This window comes from Pagrus pagrus, assembly GCF_965226575.1.
Source record: "Pagrus pagrus genome assembly, chromosome: 1".
NCBI lineage: Eukaryota > Metazoa > Chordata > Actinopteri > Spariformes > Sparidae > Pagrus > Pagrus pagrus.
In genome coordinates, this window is record NC_140185.1 from 23,978,649 (window position 1) to 24,000,239 (window position 21,591).

At 39.7% G+C, this 21,591-nt stretch overlaps 1 protein-coding gene across 7 annotated transcripts in view; it reads right to left on the reverse strand.

Annotated features, from left to right (window-relative positions):
* The window catches only part of zfhx3b (zinc finger homeobox 3b), a 344,728-nt gene that overhangs the window by 320,098 nt on the left and 3,039 nt on the right, over positions 1-21,591 (reverse strand). For all 7 annotated transcript variants that reach the window (XM_084357811.1, XM_084357810.1, XM_084357812.1 and 4 more), the window contains exons 2-3: positions 20,563-20,654; positions 10,834-10,883 (exon numbers count right to left, since the gene is read on the reverse strand). The gene's annotated coding sequence lies outside the window, so the exon portion shown is untranslated. The remainder of the gene's footprint in view (positions 1-10,833; positions 10,884-20,562; positions 20,655-21,591) is intronic.

The window sequence follows — 21,591 nt, forward strand, 5'->3', positions numbered from 1 at the left end:
GACAAATATGCACAAATCATTTGTTCACAACAGCTGAACTGGAGCAAAATGTCAGCGGAGCCACATGAAATCACAACTGATGAGAGCAGGAGTTAGTAGGCAGGGGCCTGAATGAAAAGGGGTCATCTTGCATGCTACCTTCAAGGTAGAATGAATAATAAATGGGCTAGCAATGGACACAGAGAGCTGCTATCAATATTTTAATACTTTCACCTCTAATTTCAGACTCACTCTCCCAGATTGCCACCAATGTCCCAATACATATTCTTAACCTTTTCTTCTTAGCAGACTGCACGCACACAGAACTGTAATATACATCTTTAGAAAGAACACAGAATTCCTTCGCCGTGGCACTTAAGTTTAACTTATTTTTCCTTGCATGGTCGGTGAGTGCAGTGACATAGTACAGATATTTTAAGTGACAGTAAAATTATTATTACGAATTAGCATGAAATAGTACAAAAGGCCAATCTAAGAGGAGTATTCTTCACTACTGTTATGCAGGCATTATTTGTAGAGATTACATTAAAAGCCTTGACATTTCTCGGCGACGCTAACTACAGCAAAAAAAAGTCGAAATAAAACAATAAAAAAATTAAACCCAATGTACTCAAACTTAATTCCTTTTAACTTTTGTGCTCATGCACTCAGGTTCAAACTCTGGGGGCAAATGAGATACATTCCTCAGCCAGGCTTTGTGTGTAAATCCTTTTGTCGTCCCCTCTCTCATAAAGTGTCACTGTCCTGATTACCCTGCAGTGCGGCAGACAAGCAAATGGGCGAGCAGCGACGGGAGGGAGCGGGGTGGGGGGGGTATGCGAATGAGATGCTCACTGACCCTGCCACCATCACAAACCACCAGTCTGATCTAATATCCTGACTGGCTGAATGAGTGGGTGGCTTGGTACATACCAGGCCAACTCTCCCCAGCTGCAGAGCGTGTTTCAGCATCAACCACTCTCTACATACACGACCCAATCATTGGTCGTCCACAGTAGAAGAACTAGTTTGAGGTGGTGATGTCTCTGCCCTGACAAGATTTGAAACAAAAGTAAAAGCAGTTCAGAAACCTTACTTGCAACTTTGGATCAATCCTTACACGTAGACAAACACACACTCCGCTCGCAGAGCTTAATCCCCTACATTTGTTAAATTCATATAATTCTGCACTCTGCATTGGATGGCGCCACTTTAAAGGTTAGCAAATCAATATTCCAGACGCTTGTCATTTATTAACACAAGAGATCTGGTTGGATAATGATGACTGTGCCGGCATCCAGAGACAGTTCTCTGCAAACAGGCCATTAAGCGCTGCAGAGACCGTAAAGTAGAGAAAGGGACTCTAATTGAGAGTATTATTATTTGTCTATAGAGCCGTCACCTCAAATACCACAAAGCTCTTCTCCACAGCGAGGCCTGTCAGTCAGATTTGTGTCCTTGTACCGTTGTCTAAACCGTTCCCTAGTTAAGTGCTCAGTTCCAATCAACCAACAACTGAGGTGAACTTAATTTTTTAATTCAGCACAGTTCTGGAAAGTTTGTCCCATGCTGAGCCCCTCCTCTCGACTCACACATGCCAAGGCTAAGTTGTGTACGTCCTGACTAATGGATTTATTCAACCAAGTCGCATAAACTCCAGTGCCTTGGCCAACATACAGGCCTACGCACCGCCGCTCAGAAGTCAGCAGAACGGACAGTAGCGCCAGGGAGCGGATGCATCCCATGTCTGTTCAGATTAAATGAGAGGCTGACGATGTTAATTAGGCAGAGTAAATTTACATCAGCAAATTATGTAAGCAGCTAGAAGAGTAACAAAGCGTGATACCAGTTAAGTCACAGCTTGGCAAACGCTGCCCTGCCACTTCATGCTGATGTGGCCATGGTCGATCAAGCAGAGAAGCCTCAAATGCCAATTAGACATGAGTGGGTAATTGTGTCGGGGGGGCTGGTGGCACAAGGGACTTTGTTACAATGTCCTGAGGCACTTTGTGTTTCCATCCTTCTCCGACATAGCAAGTGACACATCTGAGTTCACTGATAGGGAGGGAGAGAAGCACTTCCCTCGCTCCCTTTCTCTCTTTCACACACCTCCTTTAAATGCTCTCTTCTCCAAACAGCCACAGACGCAGCAAATAAGCCTGCATTTTTAAGTGTTTTTGCAAAAGGATTTCTGATTTCTATTTATGAAAATGAAGACACTGCAGAGTGACAACACCAACTAAATAAATATAACTGCATAATGTGCTACACACATTGTTTGTCAGGTAGCTGATTTACTACACAATGACAAAAAGAAAACCCTTAAATAAAAGTGGCACTCCAAACAAAGCAATCATCTTTTGAGTATCAAATCCTCACCCCTCCTATGCCTGAAAGGTGGCAATAAAAGTTTGAATAATATTTACAACACAATAGCTATGGCTTCCCAAAAAATAGGCCAGTTTTCATGTTTGTAAATATGTTTTAAAGCAATATAAACTTCTCAAAACTCTCCTGGAGCATAATCAATTGTTAAGAACTGTCACTTTATAACTGTTGAGAATATAATGAGCATACAGATGAACAGTAGAGAGCTGTAGAAGTGGTTTCAGATGCTTTGGAGTGGTTTGATTGTTTTCTCCCCGCTGTGAGATCTTGCTGTGAATCCATGTTGACCCACTGCTGCTGTGCCCTGATGGACAAAACTTTTACAGCCACATTTCAAGTCTGCAGTGTTTGATATATATCTTATACTGTACACTCATTTCTATCCCACTTACATTTCAAACTGTAAATATGTACTTGCATGTAAACAAACAAACTGATCAGTTATTGTAAGCAAATAATGCACTGATCGGTGCTTATTTTTTCAGAATAGGTCATTCTTGTGAAATGTTCTTGTTTACACCATGGCTCCTTTTCATAAAATCCTTTCACTAGTTGTGAGCAGTGGCTCTATAGGTCACTCTGTCGGTTGGGTCAGTCTACAAAAGTTTCCCAACCCTTTAGCAGCCACAGTTTATTCCCAATGAGGCTGAAATTTGGCATTGTAGGTGTAGGAGTGTCCAATCGCATAAAGGCTTGAAATTCCAAATGGATTCAAAGACTTGCACAGGATTTTTATGAAAGGGTTGGTCATGAGCCAAAGGACAGCTGACTAATTGTCTGTCCAACTGGCCATAAACGGTTATGATAGTGGGAGCGGCAAAAAGGCACATAAACTCTAAACAGATTCACTTATCATGACCAGACTTAGAAGCAGAGACACTGACACATAGATCCATACAGTACACATGCAGCATTTTGCCATGAAAACAAAAAAAATTAAAATCCATGAATGTGGTGTGGGTGTGTGCGGTCACAGTATTTGCCAATAAGCGCTTGTTACTGAATGCGACTGCATACCATGTTTCAAACAAAACAGAAATAGTCAGTTATTCAGTCAATTCAAACCATTTAGCTTAGTCCAAAATTTCCACAGTAATAATAATTTTATAGTAAGAGAAACCCCTTGCTATCTGGCCGTGTTATTGGAACGGCATGGCAGTCAACTCAAGGGTTGTTCTTTTGCCATGCTAAAACTAAAAGCCAGTGTCTCTCTGAAGCATTCCTGGTTTCCATCAAGCCCTGGCTGTGATGTCCTCGCTCTCACAGCAGGCCTTGGTAGCCCAGTATGCCTACCCACACCTCCGCTTTCTCAGCGGCTCTTGATTCTAATTGGCTCGGACCAGTCTTATGCCTCTGTAATCCCTGCATGTTAATACTCCAATGGTAACATTCTCTCACCTAATGGCCGCACAGTAAGAGGCCTTTTCAACCACATTACTTCTTATTGAGTTATGGAGCCCCATCGTTCCAAATAAGACAAATTTAATTGACCGAGTCTATAAAAATCTCAGTGCTGCTGTGAAAGACCTGTTTCTTGGGTTTCTTTATTTATTTATTCACTCTGTTTTCCCGCCTTGGAGAGCGAAGCCCTGCATGAGGCACGAGGAAATTAGGTTTATTCCACTCTGTACAAAAAAAGGAGGGATGCAGTGGAGAAATTCAAAGGTTTCAAAATTAGATCAATGGTCTCAACAATCAATCAAAGGCAGGGTTCCTCAGGTGTCAGCCTTGGTTGTAAGTTCAAAATGAACCTTTAAAACAGCAGGTACAGCGCCACTCTTTAGTGAACCATGCAGGGGGGCGGTGCCTGAGCTGTGGAAAAAGTGAACAAAAAATGCAACCATGGAAAAGCAGGCAAGGCAACAATGTTATGTTAAATGAATCCTATTTTTTGACGCACTCAGAAAGGTAAGTGTAATGCTTAAAGGGGAGGGAAAGGCAAGCAAATTTCCATTTCATTTAAGTGCAAAAGATATATTTAAAATTTACACAGACAGGTGAAATGGAGAGACTACAGCTGTCAGCAAAGGGTGTTTAAAGTAAAAAAAAAAAGTACTTTGGAAACTTTTTAATGCAGTTTCCATAAAAAGTATGTTTGTGACCTGCCTTTCACCCATAATACACGTAATCCTGTTACGACTACTGAAGATACTGAGCTCAGCGTGATACTGAAGTGATTAACCAAATAAATATTTCATCCAGTGTAAAAGCCAGGGATTGAATGTGCTGAACATTAAAACACTGGCCTTAAACTCGCCTGTTGAGAAAAAAATGTGATAATAAGCAGAGAAATGGCTGCCATATACTGAGGTAATCCTACCAACAGAGTGCTTCCCCGTGAAGGATTTAACTATTCCCAGCAACTAGATAAACCAGATATTATACTGCAGAGCAGAATATGTGTTGGTGTATGTGTGTATGCACTTTGCTGTACAGGTAAGGTGAATGTGTGTGCTTGAGGGGGCATAACCTCTGTCTCCCATTTGAAATGCTGTGATGATGGTGGTGGTGGTGGTGAAGGAGTCTATAATTTGCCCAGGAGGATTTGCCGCCTTACCATATTTTAAAAGCAGCTGAATTAACTTCCTGTCTATTAAATCCTGTATCAGGACATATAATTCCTTTTTTTATTCCCTTTTCTCAACCTTTTAGAAAAATTTCTATCAATCTCATTTTACGCATGATTACAGTTTTAATGAATGATGGTCAGTGTTATTGCTGGGGTTAATCTCAGCTTTCTCTTCTTAAATGCTGGTAACTGGGCTCAACACTGCTGATAAAGGTGACTGAGAAAAGACCTCAAAAAAAGCAATTTGCTTTCCATTAAAAGCATTCTTTAATTCTTACATTACTAACATATTTGGCAATGCCATCATAAGAATCATGAAAATGTAACAGTTAATTGCCTATTACTTACTCTGATTTATCAAAACATCAGATCAAAGCCCCCTGATGGATTTCATTAAATGCTAAATCAATCCATGATTGATCTCAGAATTCTTCTTATTAAGTCACCTTCTTATAATGGTCAGCTCAAAAACAACCAGTACAGAACTAGTGCCCCCAGATTGTGCTTAATGCTCTCTTTTATTTTTCCACAATATCAAATGAAACAAGAATGCCTAAGAAGATTTCATAGTAAGTAGGGCTGCATTTTTAGCACCTATATCACAATGTGCACATGCACAACAGTCACATCGTAAGACATGCAATGTTAAGTAAGCCAAATTAGCTAAAACACATTCTGCTACAGCTTTTTGCTGTGTGATACAAAAAGGAAAACTTTCATGGTTCTCATTTTCCTTGACTTATTTATAAGAGAAGTCTGCTGATATTAGATAATAGTTTCTGATCTGGTTTTTGGATACATGGGAGCTTGTTGTTTGTAAGTGACATGCAGGGTCTGCATGCACACCAAACATGAAACAAAGTGGGGCTTGCTTTGGTTGTTTGGTTGGTTGGTTGTTTGGTTGGTTGGTTGGTTGGTTGGTTGGTTGGTTGGTTCGTTGGTTGGTTGCTGGACGATATGGCCTCAAAATAATATTGGGCAATTTTTGGGCTACATCACAATACACTATATACTGTATAAATATCTGGATATTTTGAAATTTCCTCAAAAGCACTTCATAAATGCTAGGGCTAGGCGACAAAATTAAATATCACAATATTTTGACAACCTCAATAGTAGAACAGTCTGTTAAATTGAGAAACTAAAACCACTTCACTGAATTGCAGCCTTTAAAACCAGGAAAAACTTATGCCATATCACGATATAATGGTATCCAAAATCTAAGACAATAAATATTCTCATATCACTTCAATTAATATACTGTCCAGACCTATTTCATAGTGTATAGTGTATCATCATGCTTAACCAGTCTTGGTCTATCCGTTTCTTGAGTCCTTGCATTGTGATAACTCTCCATATCTTATTATGCCCTGTTACTTTCTCAAACATCAGCTGGGAGCTTTTTAATAGCGAGTAAGTTCATCAGCACAGTCAATTACTGAGCTCATCAGGTGAGCTAAATTGGCTTCAAGTGCAACATTTCAAATGGGAGGACATATTTTGCAATGGAGCTATTAGAAATGTATCCAGCATGAATTCAAGCAGTAATAAGATGAGGCTAAGAGTTAGGAAGTACAGTGAAGTAAAAGATCCTTGAAATCAACATTCAAATGCTCGTGCAAGATGAATACTAATGAACTTTAGAGAAGGGACTGCTCGAAGAAATTGGGAATGGGGCAATTAAAGAATGCCTGAAGCAACTTTACAGAGGACAAAGCATCCAGCCTTTCTAATTAAATTCTGTGGCAGACACCTGGCCTTTCACCTCCTCTTCCATTTCCTCGGTGCTCCCAAGTGGCAGTCACGAAGAGAGGCGTCTCACAAGCTTCATACTCCTCTTCTTCACTCAGCCTACAAGAAAAGCCTGTCTTATTCATGGACAAATGCTCCCAGCAGATCTAATCAGCGGTGGTGGACTGAGGTCATAGAGTAGATAGATATCACAACTACTATTTACCACATATCCTTGGCTCCCGCAGGATTATCCCGGCACAATATGTCCAACTGAAAAGTCAGCAGCTAGCGACAATTCAAACTAGGGTAAGAGGCCTGTTTTGGACCTTTAAGAGGACCTTGCTCATGTTACATTGGAATGTCGCTGTACAGCTAATCAGAGACACACAGGGGGTAAACTACAGTTTTGGCTGGACACTTGATGTCACAAAGACGCCTTACATCTGAAATCTGAGACTGACACACACCACACACTTTTGGCACGAGGCTGGAGAGGGCTGAGGCGAGTGCTTGGCGATTAAAGGGAACACAGAGTCCAGGATAAGTGAGGTTTCACAGCCTTGCTCCTGCAGGGATCTCTTAGAAGTACAAGACAGTGGAGAGGAACAACTGTCAAAGGGAAGCTCCCTGGTAATGGTACGGAAGTTAATAAAATGAAGAAAGGTAATGGAAATTGGTTTTAAACCACTGGCCACATTTCTCCTGAGATAGAGATGGCTTGGGCTAATGAAGCCTGACAGCCCATTCCACAGCAGTTCCACACTTACAGCACATTCACCTCCAACACCGTCTCCTCCCACCATCAGGACAAGCCAAGGTAGAGAGGATAAAGTTACAACTTTGCACCGATTAACTACTCCCTGTTATCAAGTTATTTAACACTCAATCGAACTTGAGAGTGTGCAGTGGCAGCATGGTCCCTCTCACATCAAATACACTGACAATGTCTTCGTTCTGCACAATTGACGAAGAATTGCTCCAGCCAAATGCCAAATTTTATTTAACATTAAATACAAAAGAAAAATACATACCACTAAACCCGTACAGCACAAGTTTTTAAACAACTATGTTATCTATGTCTTTCTTACAGAACAGTGTACAAAAGGGTTATCCTTGGGTGCCTACAGCTCACCTAGAGGGCAAGCCCATGTACCAAGGCTGAGTCTTTACTGCAGCAGCCCAGGTTTGATTCTAGCCTGGGCCCCTATGCTGCAATGCCCCCCCCTCTTTCCTGTCTTTCTTCAGCTGTACTATAAAGGCCAAAGTCCTAAAAAAATAATCTTTAAAACAATTACGTATCAGCCAGACTGAGTGATTCACATTAAATACAGTCTTTAGTCATAGTGGAACAGAAAAATTGTGTAAGCTCCACACAGATTGAAACAAAACAGCACTGGCAACAGATCTGTAGTATCAGATACTACCTTGAGTTTAGGTATGAAAAATTAGCATCAGGAGAGTAAAACATTTTGGTACTAGATTAGAATTTCCATGCACTGTTCACTAGTGATTAGTTCAGACCTTAGGTGATCTATTTACCATGGAGAAAACTATTTTTAGACAATTAACACTTAAGGCTTACCTAATTTTTTTAATGAACATTCTTAGGGTTAATTGCATTGGTGCTACTGTGTGATAGAATAAGGGCAACCATGTCAAGGAGGAGAGAAAAGACTAAGGAATCCTGAAGTGAATCTGAAGTTGTGCAATGTTCGCGTACCTAACAAATCCTCCAAATTAACGATATGTAGTCTGCCCTCTACAAGGACATACTGTACAGAAATGTTTTTTGATCTGATGCCACAATCAGCTAACTTGACACACCAAATGGTTTGTTACACTGAACGATCTGGAAAGGTGCTACTAGAAAATGTTCCCAAAAAAGGCAGGCGTTTTGGAAAAATACTTTGCAGGTCATTGGACAAACCATCTTTCTATAATCATTTATCACAAGGTAACTTCAAGAGCAAAAAAAAAATCCCTGATACTGATAATCAGAAAAATGCTGAATATCGGCCCTGATAATCAGCCAGGCCAATAATCCGTCTATCCCTTCCTTGCAAGGCAACCAACAACACTAACATCTGATACCAATCACAGTAGAAAAATACATTTGTTTTATCATGTAAAAGTTGTTTTCTTTCCCAAGTTACATCATTTTGTAAACTTCATTGTAATGCTACTGTATACATTTAGGTCCAAGTTGGGCCATACTACTATAATATACCAGTTTTTAGGAAAATAAATGAATGATATTGGTAGTCAAGATATTGACTTGATCACCGACAGAGTTCATGTCGTCTAACTTTTTTTTTAGAAATTGATCACAAGAGCTGAAATGTTTGTCCTGCAATTACAAAATATCTAGGCTTTGTCGCTGTAAAACTGGATATTAAAGACAATAGATGAGGTGCAGTTAATCTACATCACATGGTAAAAGAGCAAAAAAATCTTTGGAGGACAGAAAGAGAGAGAGAGAGAGAGAGAGAGAGAGAGAGAGAGGTGCTTTAGCACACTCAGGCTCTGAAATGTCTCTGCCCACTTATACTCTCCTGCTGTGTACTTCCTCTAACCTTCTCCACTTCCTTCATCTGTTCCTGTTCCAAGTCAATGTGGAACTAATGCATTGTTTATTTCCCCCCAAAGACAGTGGCTGAGGTGTTCTGCTCACGCAACCGGTCTTTATTTGTAGTCACTTCGCCCGAAGAGTGATGGGAAAAAAGTTGGGCAGGGGTTATGAAAGAGTGCTTCACAAAGTTTTCCACCAATTCGAAAAACTTCTTTCCAAAGTTTTGTATTGCTGTATTGTTTGCTTTTAATATTAAGTTTTTTATAATATTGTATTCTATGAGAATAAAAAGCATCTTTACTTGTAAATAGGGCAAAAAAATTACTTTGCAATCATATATCAAACATTAAAAACCTAAGCTGTGCTTCCAATAAGTAAAAAAATAAATTAACCAATGAGTGAAATTTGCAATGCATGATTTGCAGATGCGTCAAAATAGTAACTCTACACAAACCTTGTCAAAAAAAATAATTAGTATGATACTTTTCAGACCCCCTGTCTCATATCCTGTTCAGAGAGCGGTGGTGCCTTTGTTTAAGTCAATTGAGAGAAGAAAAGCTGAACATTTTTGAGAGAGGCCCAGTCAGTTGCTTTGGGCACAGACATCTTCTTTCATTGGGTGTAATGCATGCTCTTTCATGATTCTTTTGGTGATAAGACATAATCTAAAATTGCATACGCTGATAAAGGTCCTCCTGCACACCCTAGTGGAAACACAAGGGGAATGTTTGAAGTGAAGACATTGGGGATACAGCGGTCCCCTGTTACTCAGAGCATCACAGACAGAGAGAAATACAATCTAGTCCCACCTCCCCTGAACATTCATAAATAAAATAACTAAGACTATCCCCACAATGCCACAGTGGCAGGAGAAGGAGGCATTGCTGCTCATAAGGAGGGCAGCCAGGGGAGAGTTTGAATCCAAGTGGTGTTAGATAGTTATATTTAATGAATTGGAAGCAGGAGCAGTTTTGCTGGGTCGCTGTGCCCCAGGTTGGCCCCCAACTCGACCAGCCCCAGCCTTCAGAGAAAGGTGCTCTGTCTAATCTGGCCTCATTTTATGCCTCTTTAACCATGACCAATGTATTTAAATGGCTGTTTCTTTGACAGATGCTCAGTTCAAATTATTCCTAACTGGAAATTTGTAGGAGTGATATTAAATATCCTTCAGGCCAGGCTGCCTGAAGAGAACATAGGAACATCAAAAGGCCAAACACTTCAAAAACTAAAACTAATGATCCTAGCCCACCTCCAGGGAGAAGGAGGGCTTCAACTTTGTCCAACATCCCCCTGGCCACAAAAAACCTCACTCCTTTAAATGGAGATTTGACCATTTCCCTAACCCTGCCGCATTTACAAGTGATTTAACATGAGATACATAATGTATATCTCCCTATCACTGAATCCACAGGGGAGCAGTTAGGTTGAATATGCACCATCTTATCTGACACATCTATCCCTGTCTTTGCAAAATAAAATTTACAAAATGAGACAGTACAGAATTTCTTCCTTTATTCATCTGTACTGTAGTGTGCTGATGGCATCTTCAGAGAATTTAAGATCTTGTTTGCTGGTTCAACAGTAAAGTACTCACCACTGAAGGAGCTTCAAAACCAACGTGAGGCCACTGCATGTGGAGCAAATCTGACGAGGTGAGAGAGCAAAACACAGTCAGAAAAGAGAAAAATAATGAGAGCAGGGAAACAGCAGGCTCCATTCATCTTAAACCCTGATGGGAGCCGACGGCAGCGATTAAGTAATAATAAACTACCCAACCTGCAGTCGTGAGTGGGGTGACTGAGCAGACACACCTGGTCAGACAAGGCAGAGGTGTGAAGGGTGAGAGAAGTGAAAGCCACACACTGCCATGAGTCCTACATGCATGAGTAGATATTTAAACTAATATGAAAGGACAGAAGCCCATTAAGTAGATGTAAGTAATCACTTTTACAGTTACAATTCATACATTGTTTCATTTTCATATACCAGCATTGTGATCCAACGCTAAAAGTTTATAAATACTGGACTACACAACAAACAACTGGGGTAATACATTTTAATTTTTTAGTATGAATCCATTTCGTGTTTAAGCATTAAACATGGCACTGATAATGGCAAGTCATTTGGGTTTTACTCTAGTATGTAATATGCATAAAATCAGGCAATAAATGCTACAATAACAATATGTAACTTTTGCAACTAGGGGGCTCTCAATCAAAACACAACAAAAGACATTTTGCCGAGTGTTATTTGGAGGGCCGGTAACGCCCTGTAACGTCGACTGCCGAATGGAGCTACTCTACTTTTCTGAATGTAAAGTTACAGAGAGGAGAGGGGAAAGAGAACAGAGAACCAACGTTTCTGGTGAGTACTGAGTAGTGCCGTTGTTCACTAACATTAGCTTATGTACACAAGTTATGGCTAATGTGGAGTAATACAGCTGTTTGGAGTGGATAAATACTATGTGGAACCCGAATTAACAAATGATCGCTTCGCTTGTCGTGAATACACAATGAAACGACCACCACTGCTGATGAAAATCTGACAAGACTTGTTCACAGACGAGGTATGTTTTAAAGTTTTAATCATGTGAGTTTTGTCTTGCTCGCCAACTTCCTGTTACCTTGAGTAAACTTAAGTAAATGCCTACATATCTTTAATTAAAAGAATGAATGCACCACAGAACAAACAAATCATCCTCCTATTACTAAATGGTTTCAAGCAGTGAATGGTTTCTCACATTTTTTACCCTGCAAATATAAAGCACTAGACCCTGCTAAAGACTATTTTCTTTGATGGATTCCCAGAACATGTCCTACAGTACTAAGTCAGAAAAACTAAAGCATTGCTGTAAAGAGTAAACTATTCACTTTAAAGACATTTAATATATTAATATATTAATATAAAATATTAACAGTGAAATGAATAGGCACCATATGATTTGCTGGGCATTTTTTTTTCAAATGAAGTGCTTTCTTTTTCAGTGAAAAGCCATTTTTCTTTCTATAGACGGTGGGGCTAAACAAAAAGCAAATGTTAAGCTTCATTCCTGTGAAGTTGTGCCTGGCTTTGAAAAACAAAACCTATCCTCTCCAGCCTGGAATCACCCACTGCTTCATGAGTCAGAGCAAATACCCACACAGATTAGTGCAAATAATTTATGACACCACTTCTTTAAACACTACTGACATGTTTTCGTTGCAACAGCCAAAGAGCCAAGAGAGGCAGTGGGCCGGACAGTAAACTTTGAGGGAGCTATTTCGAATAAACAGAGTAGGGCTGTTTCAATGGAAGCTGGTGAAGGAAGAACCACACAGGCCGCCCAGCCAGTGCGCTAATATTTAGTCAAGGGATGCCACACAGAGACAGACTTAACAGAATGCATTCCATTCCCAGCCATTTGATTTCATACTAATGCCACTGCTGTACTACAAAGGCCATTAACACAAATACGATAGAATATGTATAATTTTAAGACATTTGAGGCAGTACTTTCTTTTACAATGGCAAACTACGGCTAGATTTAACCACAAAACTTAGCGGCCCAAAACAAAATTCAATACAAAGTTTCATTCAAATTGAAGACCATCTAATGTCGCGAGCCATAAAAAAGGCCATGGTTGTATCATGAAATACTACTACTGTGTTACATATTACAGAACAACATTTCATAATGTATTTGCCTCATGACAATTTTCTCAACACTGCCCTCTCAAAGACAATTACATAAGTTGTTTTTTGTTTGTTTACCCTGCAGGACATAAAAAAATCTCCCTAATGCTGCCATTGTGAGTGACTGACAACTGTGTAGCCAGCTGAGGGCACACAAGAAGCCACAAGTGTCAAGTCATCTATAATTCAACTCTTTTCAGCAACTGAAAGTAGAACCAGTTGGCCCTCGTAGACTGAAATGTTTCAGGTCTGTGCCAGACAGAATCTGAGCTCTTTTGGGCCATGAGTCTGTAAGAGTTTGGTTACATCCAACCTTTTAAAGTCAGTCAATTCAACAGCCAATTGTGCTGCGTGACCAATTTTTAGGGAATCAGACTTGATATGTATGCTGATACTGTTGCAAACAACAGTAGCAGGCCATAGATATGCAACAAAACTCAAGTCAGTTTCCCCTGAAGGAATTTTTTTTAAATCTTAGCTATGGCTGGCTGGATCTAAACCTGTAAGTATTAACCCGGAACAGCTGTCCTCTAGCCCTCAAGAACTCCAGGGTCCACCATCAGAAGAATAAGCCCACAGTCCTGTTAGCCACATGCCGCATGTATTTAATTTTCAACATCTGCTGGTTTCATGCTTCTATGCTTTCCATTCCCACTGCACATTCTTCACAAATTCAGTAGCTTCCTTCTTCTGCGTTTGTAAATGTTGTTGATTGTGGAAACCATCCATGTTTACTTTGAATCCCTGGCCATTCCTGGGCCAGCTCTAATTACCTGCAGCTGTTCACTTTGCTGCTTTCATTGGCTATATCATTTAAACATGGAGTTAGTCTTTTCAATGTAAATTATACATTTCAAACACGCTGAATAAAAAAAGGCGGATTGTTACAAGCACTCACAAGATGCAACATGGTATTTTTATTTTATTTTTTGACAATTATCACAACTGGCACACATCCACAACTGGGGAAATAAATGTTCCAATCATTTGTTTTTACACCAAGCTGCAGATACTTGGCTGACCTCTCATAAATCACGATAATTACTAGCAAACTAACACTGTGTCAGATACAATATGCAGCACGTACAGGAGACATGTCTTCATTGCCAATACAATGTCAACATCACTCTTCTCTACAGTACAGAAAGTCCTCCCCTGAAGACATCATCTGTATGAAAACTTTGGTATTTTACTTTGATTGTGTACTGTTAAATGGCCTGTTTATCCTCACGTATTTAATATTTGACTGCAAAGAGGGAAGAGAGAGGTGAAAAAGAGGGGGAGAGAGAGAGAGAGAGAAACTCTTAAGGAGCAGTCAGCTGCTCTTTGCCTGAGGACCTTGTCTGCTCTCACCTGCTCTGTTTGGCGGCAGTGTAACAGCAAATTTTACACCGTCTGGGACACAAATTGGCATTCTGAACTCTGGTTATTTCTCCAGTATAATCTAATTAAAAGACACTGCCAGTGGGGTAGAAATCAGAGCATTATAAAGTTTGATAGACAGACAGACATAAAAGTGTTTGCAATTTTACAACATACCGGGCACTGGTGTAAAACTTCAGAGCCTTGGCTGGAAGAGGTTTGGGCTAACTGAATTAGCCCAACTACACGCTCTGTGGTGAGTATAAGCACAATATTAGGTGCTGAAAGATGATTTTACTTTATTTTCAGCTTTGAAGTCAAGCCAAAGATTTTTGTGACTGACATTAGATATCATGCTATGGAAGGATGAGAGAATTGGGTGCACTGTGCACATCAACACTGTTTTTTATTTTCTTTAAAAGCCTGGCAAAGTATAGGATTTCTTGGTCACATTCCAGTTTTGACATTTTGTGAACAACATGACAACTTTATACTGAAGGAAAAGCTCTAAAAACCTACGGATACTACAATCCATTTTTCAATTTAAATCCGTTTTAGGTGCATTCTTGCAGAAGAACATTCTTTTAGTGTTCTTACCCGTGTATTTTTATTCACAGTGTCGAAAGGTCTTGAGTCTAGCCAAGCATGCATTGTGCAGAAGACAGGAACACAAACTGGATCTGACAAAAATAGGCAATCACTCCAAGCATTTGGACAATTACTTCAGGTGAGTTTCAGCCCACCTGACAAAGATGATGTTAGACTGTGGAGGGATAATAGATCGCCAGTTCAAACACACAACTATAGGCAAACTCCACGCAGATAAAGTTAGAGCTTTTATGTTAGCGTATCAGCCACAACAGCCATTTACAGACTGTTGTATTCTAGGCGTAATAAAACATTGTGGGATTCACAGGATTTATACGGTTGAAACAAACCTCCCACTGACAAACTACTGCATTCTGTTACCTGTCACCATCCTGTTCTGGTGTCCTATGGATTTTTTAATGACAAACATAAAAACATAATAATTTGTGTTTTTGACCTCACATCTCTGCATGGACAGTGATAGTCTGCCCTGGCAGTTTGTTCAGTTATATCAAAGTTTTCTGCCAGAAAGCCTTTAGAAACACTATGTGAGATGCAGGACATAAGGATTAAGGGTGCCACCCTCTGGCGAAATACCAAGTGTTTAGGAATTCTCCAGCCAGTTCTGAACTGGTGTAGAACTAATAGTGTGTGGAGATAATGTGACAGTAAGGTCAGTGATCCTAATTTTTCTTGTTAATTCACTATTGAGATGACGTAAGTGAGTCTTGGAACAAGGTCTCTCGTCTCTGGCCATAAAAGATATCAATGAATCCCATCCGATGATAAAGACGTCCATGCACCAAATCAAAATTTCCAATTATATTTAAAAACAACTGAGCTATTTTACAATAAGGAGCAGGTTTATAGTGGCTTATCAAAACTACTCAACAGCAATAACTTGGATGGCAAAAAATATGGCATGCATTGGCCATAATCAAAATCTTAATCAAGCAGGGTCTAAGGACAGAGGATGTCGTTTACTGTACAGTTTGTAAAGCCCACTGAGGCAATGTGATTGAGGTTTTGGGCTATATAAATACAATTTGATTTGATTTGAAAATATGTCTATAACTATTCAGCAAGAATATATTTGTTTAAGCATCTGATGCTGTGTTCCTGATCATGCAACAGACTGATCTCTGTTGTTGACTATAGGAAAGGCTAATCTCAAGCACAAACTTTTCTACTAATCTGCCAATTCAGTTACACAGCAGATGCAGCTCAGTACTTTAAGGGGTTATCACAATATAAACCACATTCAGAACAGTGAATTCCCTGAAACAAGAGTAGATGCACTTTCACCTCAAACTCTTCATCAGTTGAATCTCTGAGAATTAAAAATAATGAGAGTGAACCCAGACTTCTAAATGATAGCATATCATAGTAATAGCCCACAGCACAATAGGGGACCTATCACATCCGCAAAATGTCAAGGACACCTGTTTGAAATGTTAAAGGACATAGTAAAACAAGGCTAGCAAGCCAAAGACATTTTATATACTGGATAAAACACAAAACAGTTCAGTAAGGAAGATGCTTCAAAGAGCAGGATATAGTAAATCCTCCTTCTCTGGAAGCACAAGACAAAAGCTGTCAACATAAAGAGGAATAACTCATATTGTGCCACTAGAGACTAAATGTGGCCCCTAGGCTTTTCCAAACAATCAGAGGACATCATTACAGAGTGAGGGAGGAGCTCTAATAATCGCATTTACTGATTTACAATGCGAGTACTCGAATATGGAAATTACTTAAAACTTAAAAGTCAGTCAAGGCAATAATGCACAATTTTACTACCAGTCGATGTTTGACACCATATAAATTAAACTGAATTCTAGATCGGACATTTGACAACTAGGATTTCTGTTGGACTGAAAACTTTCACAGTCTTGGGGAGTCTGGGTGAAGCCAAAAACAACCTACTGGCATCTCTTCTCAAGAGATTCCTTCAAAAATCCACAAGGTATTTATTTCCAAAGAAATCTCCTTCAAGGCTAGTATTGTACCAGTGCACCAGTATAATTTGATGGCAATGTCTTGAGCCAGTGCAGAGTGCGCACATTGAGCGGAGCCAAAGTGAGGAAAGAAATGTGAAACTGAGTTCTTTGTAGCACTATGCCAATATAAAACTGATGGATACCCAAGTTAGAAAAGAAGAATCAACTGTTCAATGAAGTGTGCCTTTTTGTGCAGAATATGCACATTAACCAAGAGTAGACTGTCATTTTAAAATGGTTACTGTTCTAATTTATGTATTGTACAGTATATGTATACGCAGCATTGGTGGCATTGGGTTTCTTTAGTTTAATCTGAGTTATTTTTGCTCTACCAAGGTCTATTACACATTGAGGTCTAACTTTCTGCCAGAAGAAATACTGTGGAATCCACTTTTTGGAGTCTACATTTCCTGAAGCCTTTTACCCTGGTCACCTGTCATTCAAGTCAAATGCTCTCGACAGACAGCCCATCATTTTAAGGACTTAGAGAGATTCAGACTGAAAACAGGCCTGTGTTTAAACAGCATATAGGGGGCTGAGTTGGAGAGAGCATGTTGTTTAAGACACTGGTGAGACAATGAAATATGATCCAGGAGGATAAGCTGGAGTTTGAAGGTTTATCAGGCTACAACACTTTGCAAACTTTGGCTTATAATTATGAGAGACAGGATTTTACAATTCTGGAGAGTTATCATGGTGGCAACTCTTTTGTTATTCATCACAATGATCGCAAGGTAAAAAAGAAGAAATAGTATCTATGAGGATGTATGCTTGCATGTACAGTATTCGATTGACCAACACAGCATGAATTTTACCCATGTTTTTGTCACACCCCCTGTTTTGGCACCTGTGCTGCATAAATTATCTAGCTCTCTTCAGGCGGGGGTCAAGTTGGTATGAACCATGCCTAACAGCTTACCTCAATCCTAAAAGAAAACTTGTAAAAAAAGAAAAGCCAGTAGAACAGACTATATCAAACATAAATACCACTTAAAAAAGCTTGAAGAGTAAAAGGCACAAATAAGTCTTTAAACAGGATACAGGAGTAGTTGAGAAGTTCCTGTCTGAGGCTTCACACAAGCTTGCAAAGAATTTTAAATTGAAAAAGACAAAGTAACTTATCCCAGCTCTCAGTTATAATACATTACAATCATCCTGCAAAATACTTCAAATTGAAAAATTCGACTAAATCTTTACTGACAGATCACCTTTGTCAAGCTGTGAAGGTTGACAATTTTTGCATTAGGGTTGGGTTATTGCACACCCACCCACACAAATAGATCAGCAATCGCCGGTTGTTGGGATGACGGTGGTCGTTTGAAAAACTTTTACACATTGTCAAACTCTAGTTTTCTTTCTAAGAGCTATCAGCTTCACAAAGTCTGCCAAAGTCTGCCTCCTTCTTCTGGCAGAGCAGCAACAATAAGCACATTTAATTTCTCCGTACACTGTGCGTGAAAATGAGTGTGAAAAACCCTGAATGTAATTGTGTCTCCATTTACTATCCATCAATATCCTGTAGACATTGTATCCCTTTCTTCTTTTCATAATTTCACATGGTAAATTTCCTGAGACTCTAATGAGAAAGAATGAAAGAAAACCAGAGCATGAAAATGACTACCGGCTTTCTTCGCCATCCCATTCTCCCTTAGTCTATGCTAGCGGAGGTTTTTTTTTATTAATTTTATTTAATTATCCCACAAAGCTCTTTTTTTTACACTGGGCCATCTCTGCCTGTGTCCTACTCCCACTGTGTGAGCTTTGTAATTTAATAAAGCTTCATTTAAGAGAGAAGTTGATTAAAAAATTAAGCTCCAGTGATCACCACGGCCTCAGCCCTCCCCATCTTACCAAAAGATCCAATATTTCATATTATGAACATGTCGGGCAGAAATTATCACCGCAGGACAAGTTAATGCTTTCCATACAATCATATGACAATGACAGCAAACCCCACTACGGAGAATGTCCCATTAAAATGCGGAGAATTACAGGAGTTGAAACAATTTCACTCCTTTACTGTAGGTCAGGCTTTTTTTTCTCTCTCTTTTCCCCTTGTCCCTGCTGTCTGCCTATCACCCACGTGTTAATTTTTTCATTCATAATTCATATTTTCCCACTTCTTCTGACAGCAGGTGGCTGCCAAAACTTGCCTTACACAGCTGTGGAGGAGATTTCTTATATTTCAACCTCTTTAGAGTGAATGATGACACCGTGTTGCAATACTGGATTGAGGAGAAGGAGAAATTCCAGCCTACTGCCCACTGCTTGGTTTCACAGCAGAAAATTGCACCAACAGCATAATTACTTATACTCACACAGACTCTTTGAAATACAATCTCCCTAAGTTATCCCATCTGTGCAGCAAAATGTACACAGGCACACAAAGTCACTAACATAGAAAATGTGCAAGCTGCCAATTCCTATTGTAAAAAAAAAGAACTAAATTAAATGATAAATGCAATATCTACACCGCAGCTTAAAGTTAAATACCTTCTCACTGCTGGAGAAACATAATCCACACAATTAATGCTTGAAAATTATAGCCTGGATCTAGTGGCAGTTTTGAACCATAAGTTATTGATTTGGAAATGAAAACCTGTACTCTTCAAGGTTAAATCCAGTCCACCCTCATTACTGCTCTGTCCTTGAGAGGCCCGCACCAGGGCTGCTGCGAGGAGCAGAGAGGACTGCTTTAATGAAGGTGAATTTAATGGGATTTAATGTAGCTGGGGGCAATGGAGCAGCAGAGATATGGTTTTAACAAAGAGCAAGGGACCAAGGGTACAGCCAAGAGAGCAGCCATTTTCCTTTCTTTTTATTTATTTCACATTTGGCCGAGCAGAGTAAAAGCACACCATATTTTTGCCTGACTCAGCCCTGAGAGTCACTGGTAACACTTCCGTAGTCAGGACAATACAGGCCTCTAGCTTTCTGCCTTTGCATTCAGAAGGATATTGTATAACTAGGCATCATTTAAACTGATGCAGTGTCGGAATAACAATGTTTAACAGTTAACTGTGATATTTATGTTGCTTTATTTCTGCATGGTGCAACTTTTGTTTTTTGAGTTTGAGATATTTAAATAAAAAAGCGCTTTTTTCTCCGGACAACACATATTTGGTTCTCCGTATTGCTTTCAGCATTAAAACACTGTTAGAGTGTTTTAATCCTGCAGGAAGAAAACACACACAAGAGATAATGTGATTCAAGACAATGTGATGACGCAAGCAGTATTCCACATTCACAATCATGCGTAAAACAGCTTGCAGGAGCCCAGCAGGGATCTGAGTTACATTTTTGCTACACACAACTTACTAAGGTCTGTTCTCTCTCTCACCTCTTACTGAGCAAGTGTTTTGATAGACTAAGTAGTTGCATCATATCGTGCTCCTCCAGTTGGCTAGTGCCTTGGGCTGCTTAACATAAAGCTTTAGGACAAGTCCTTTTTTATTTTCATAACCTGGTTCTATTATTAATTGTGTGGCGCTCTCACAAATGCTGAATCCCATTTGCCTCATGCAACTTGGCCCTTCAGCTGCGAGGTCATGATCACATGGCTGTGCCTTCAGCTTTTGTAAGCTTGATGTGAACAATGTGTGCTTTCTGCAAATAACATTAAATGGCCCGCTCCTACAGTAATGCCCCATAAATATGCCAAACTCTTGAAAAGCAAAAAAAAAACAAAATTACTTTCATACCTGGTTTCGAAACCCTTGCACGGTTATTTCTCTTCTTTTTTCTCTCCCTTCTCTTCCTCCCTCTGAAAATCTGCTGGAGAGCTGACAGGGTGCTAATTCATCAACGGAAAGAGAGAGGGGAAAGCAACGATGTGATTACAAATGCCAATGCCATGATATAATTCATACACTGTGTGTTGTTATCAGTAGCAATTCTTAATAATCATCCTGGGCCAACGGCCAAACTCATTACTGATCATTGCCTCCCCTTCCTCTAGAGCTGGATGCAGTATAAAAATGAACTGCTCTTCCATCCCTCATCTTCTTCCACAGCCTCTCATCAAGACACAAGCAAGAAAAATGTTTTTATCTTCTTGCTTTAGTTGAATAATATGCTTCACTGCAATTTAAATGCTGAATCACACTGCTGATACACCACTGTAGGTGGTAGCTTTAAAAAAAGATACATCTCGCAAAGATCAAATAAGGAGCACATATTAAAAGACATATACCTGAGTTACATGCACCACCTCATTAAGGTTTGCTTTTCAAAGAGACTAGGCCTCTGCCTGACCCAGCACGTGTGAATATGATACAAGGAAATGAGTACAGGGCAGAGGCTATCCAGACTGCCCTTTTTCTGTCCTGAGACATTTGAGGAAGAAGTTAAGAGGCTTGAATGACAGGAGTCCTAATCCTGGATCAAGGGTCAGTAACATGTCACAATGCAGACAATCTACGGCATTATCATATCTGATAAATAATTAGTGTGTTTGCATCCTCATGAAAGTTATTCACTACCTAGATGAGGAGATCAGGGTGCTTTGCACCCTTCTGCCCGCGTGATCATGGTACAGTATATAAAGTGTAATTTCATTTCAACTCGCTTCATAATAAATGGTCACAAAAGAAAAGCATGCAATCATCCATTATAACACAGTTAGTACAAAATCATATGAAAGGTAATTGGATTCCAGCTTCCTTGAAGTGCTTCCCTGCTGACCCGCAACCGAGAAACCCCTTCCAGATTTATTTTCCAAAGAATGTCAT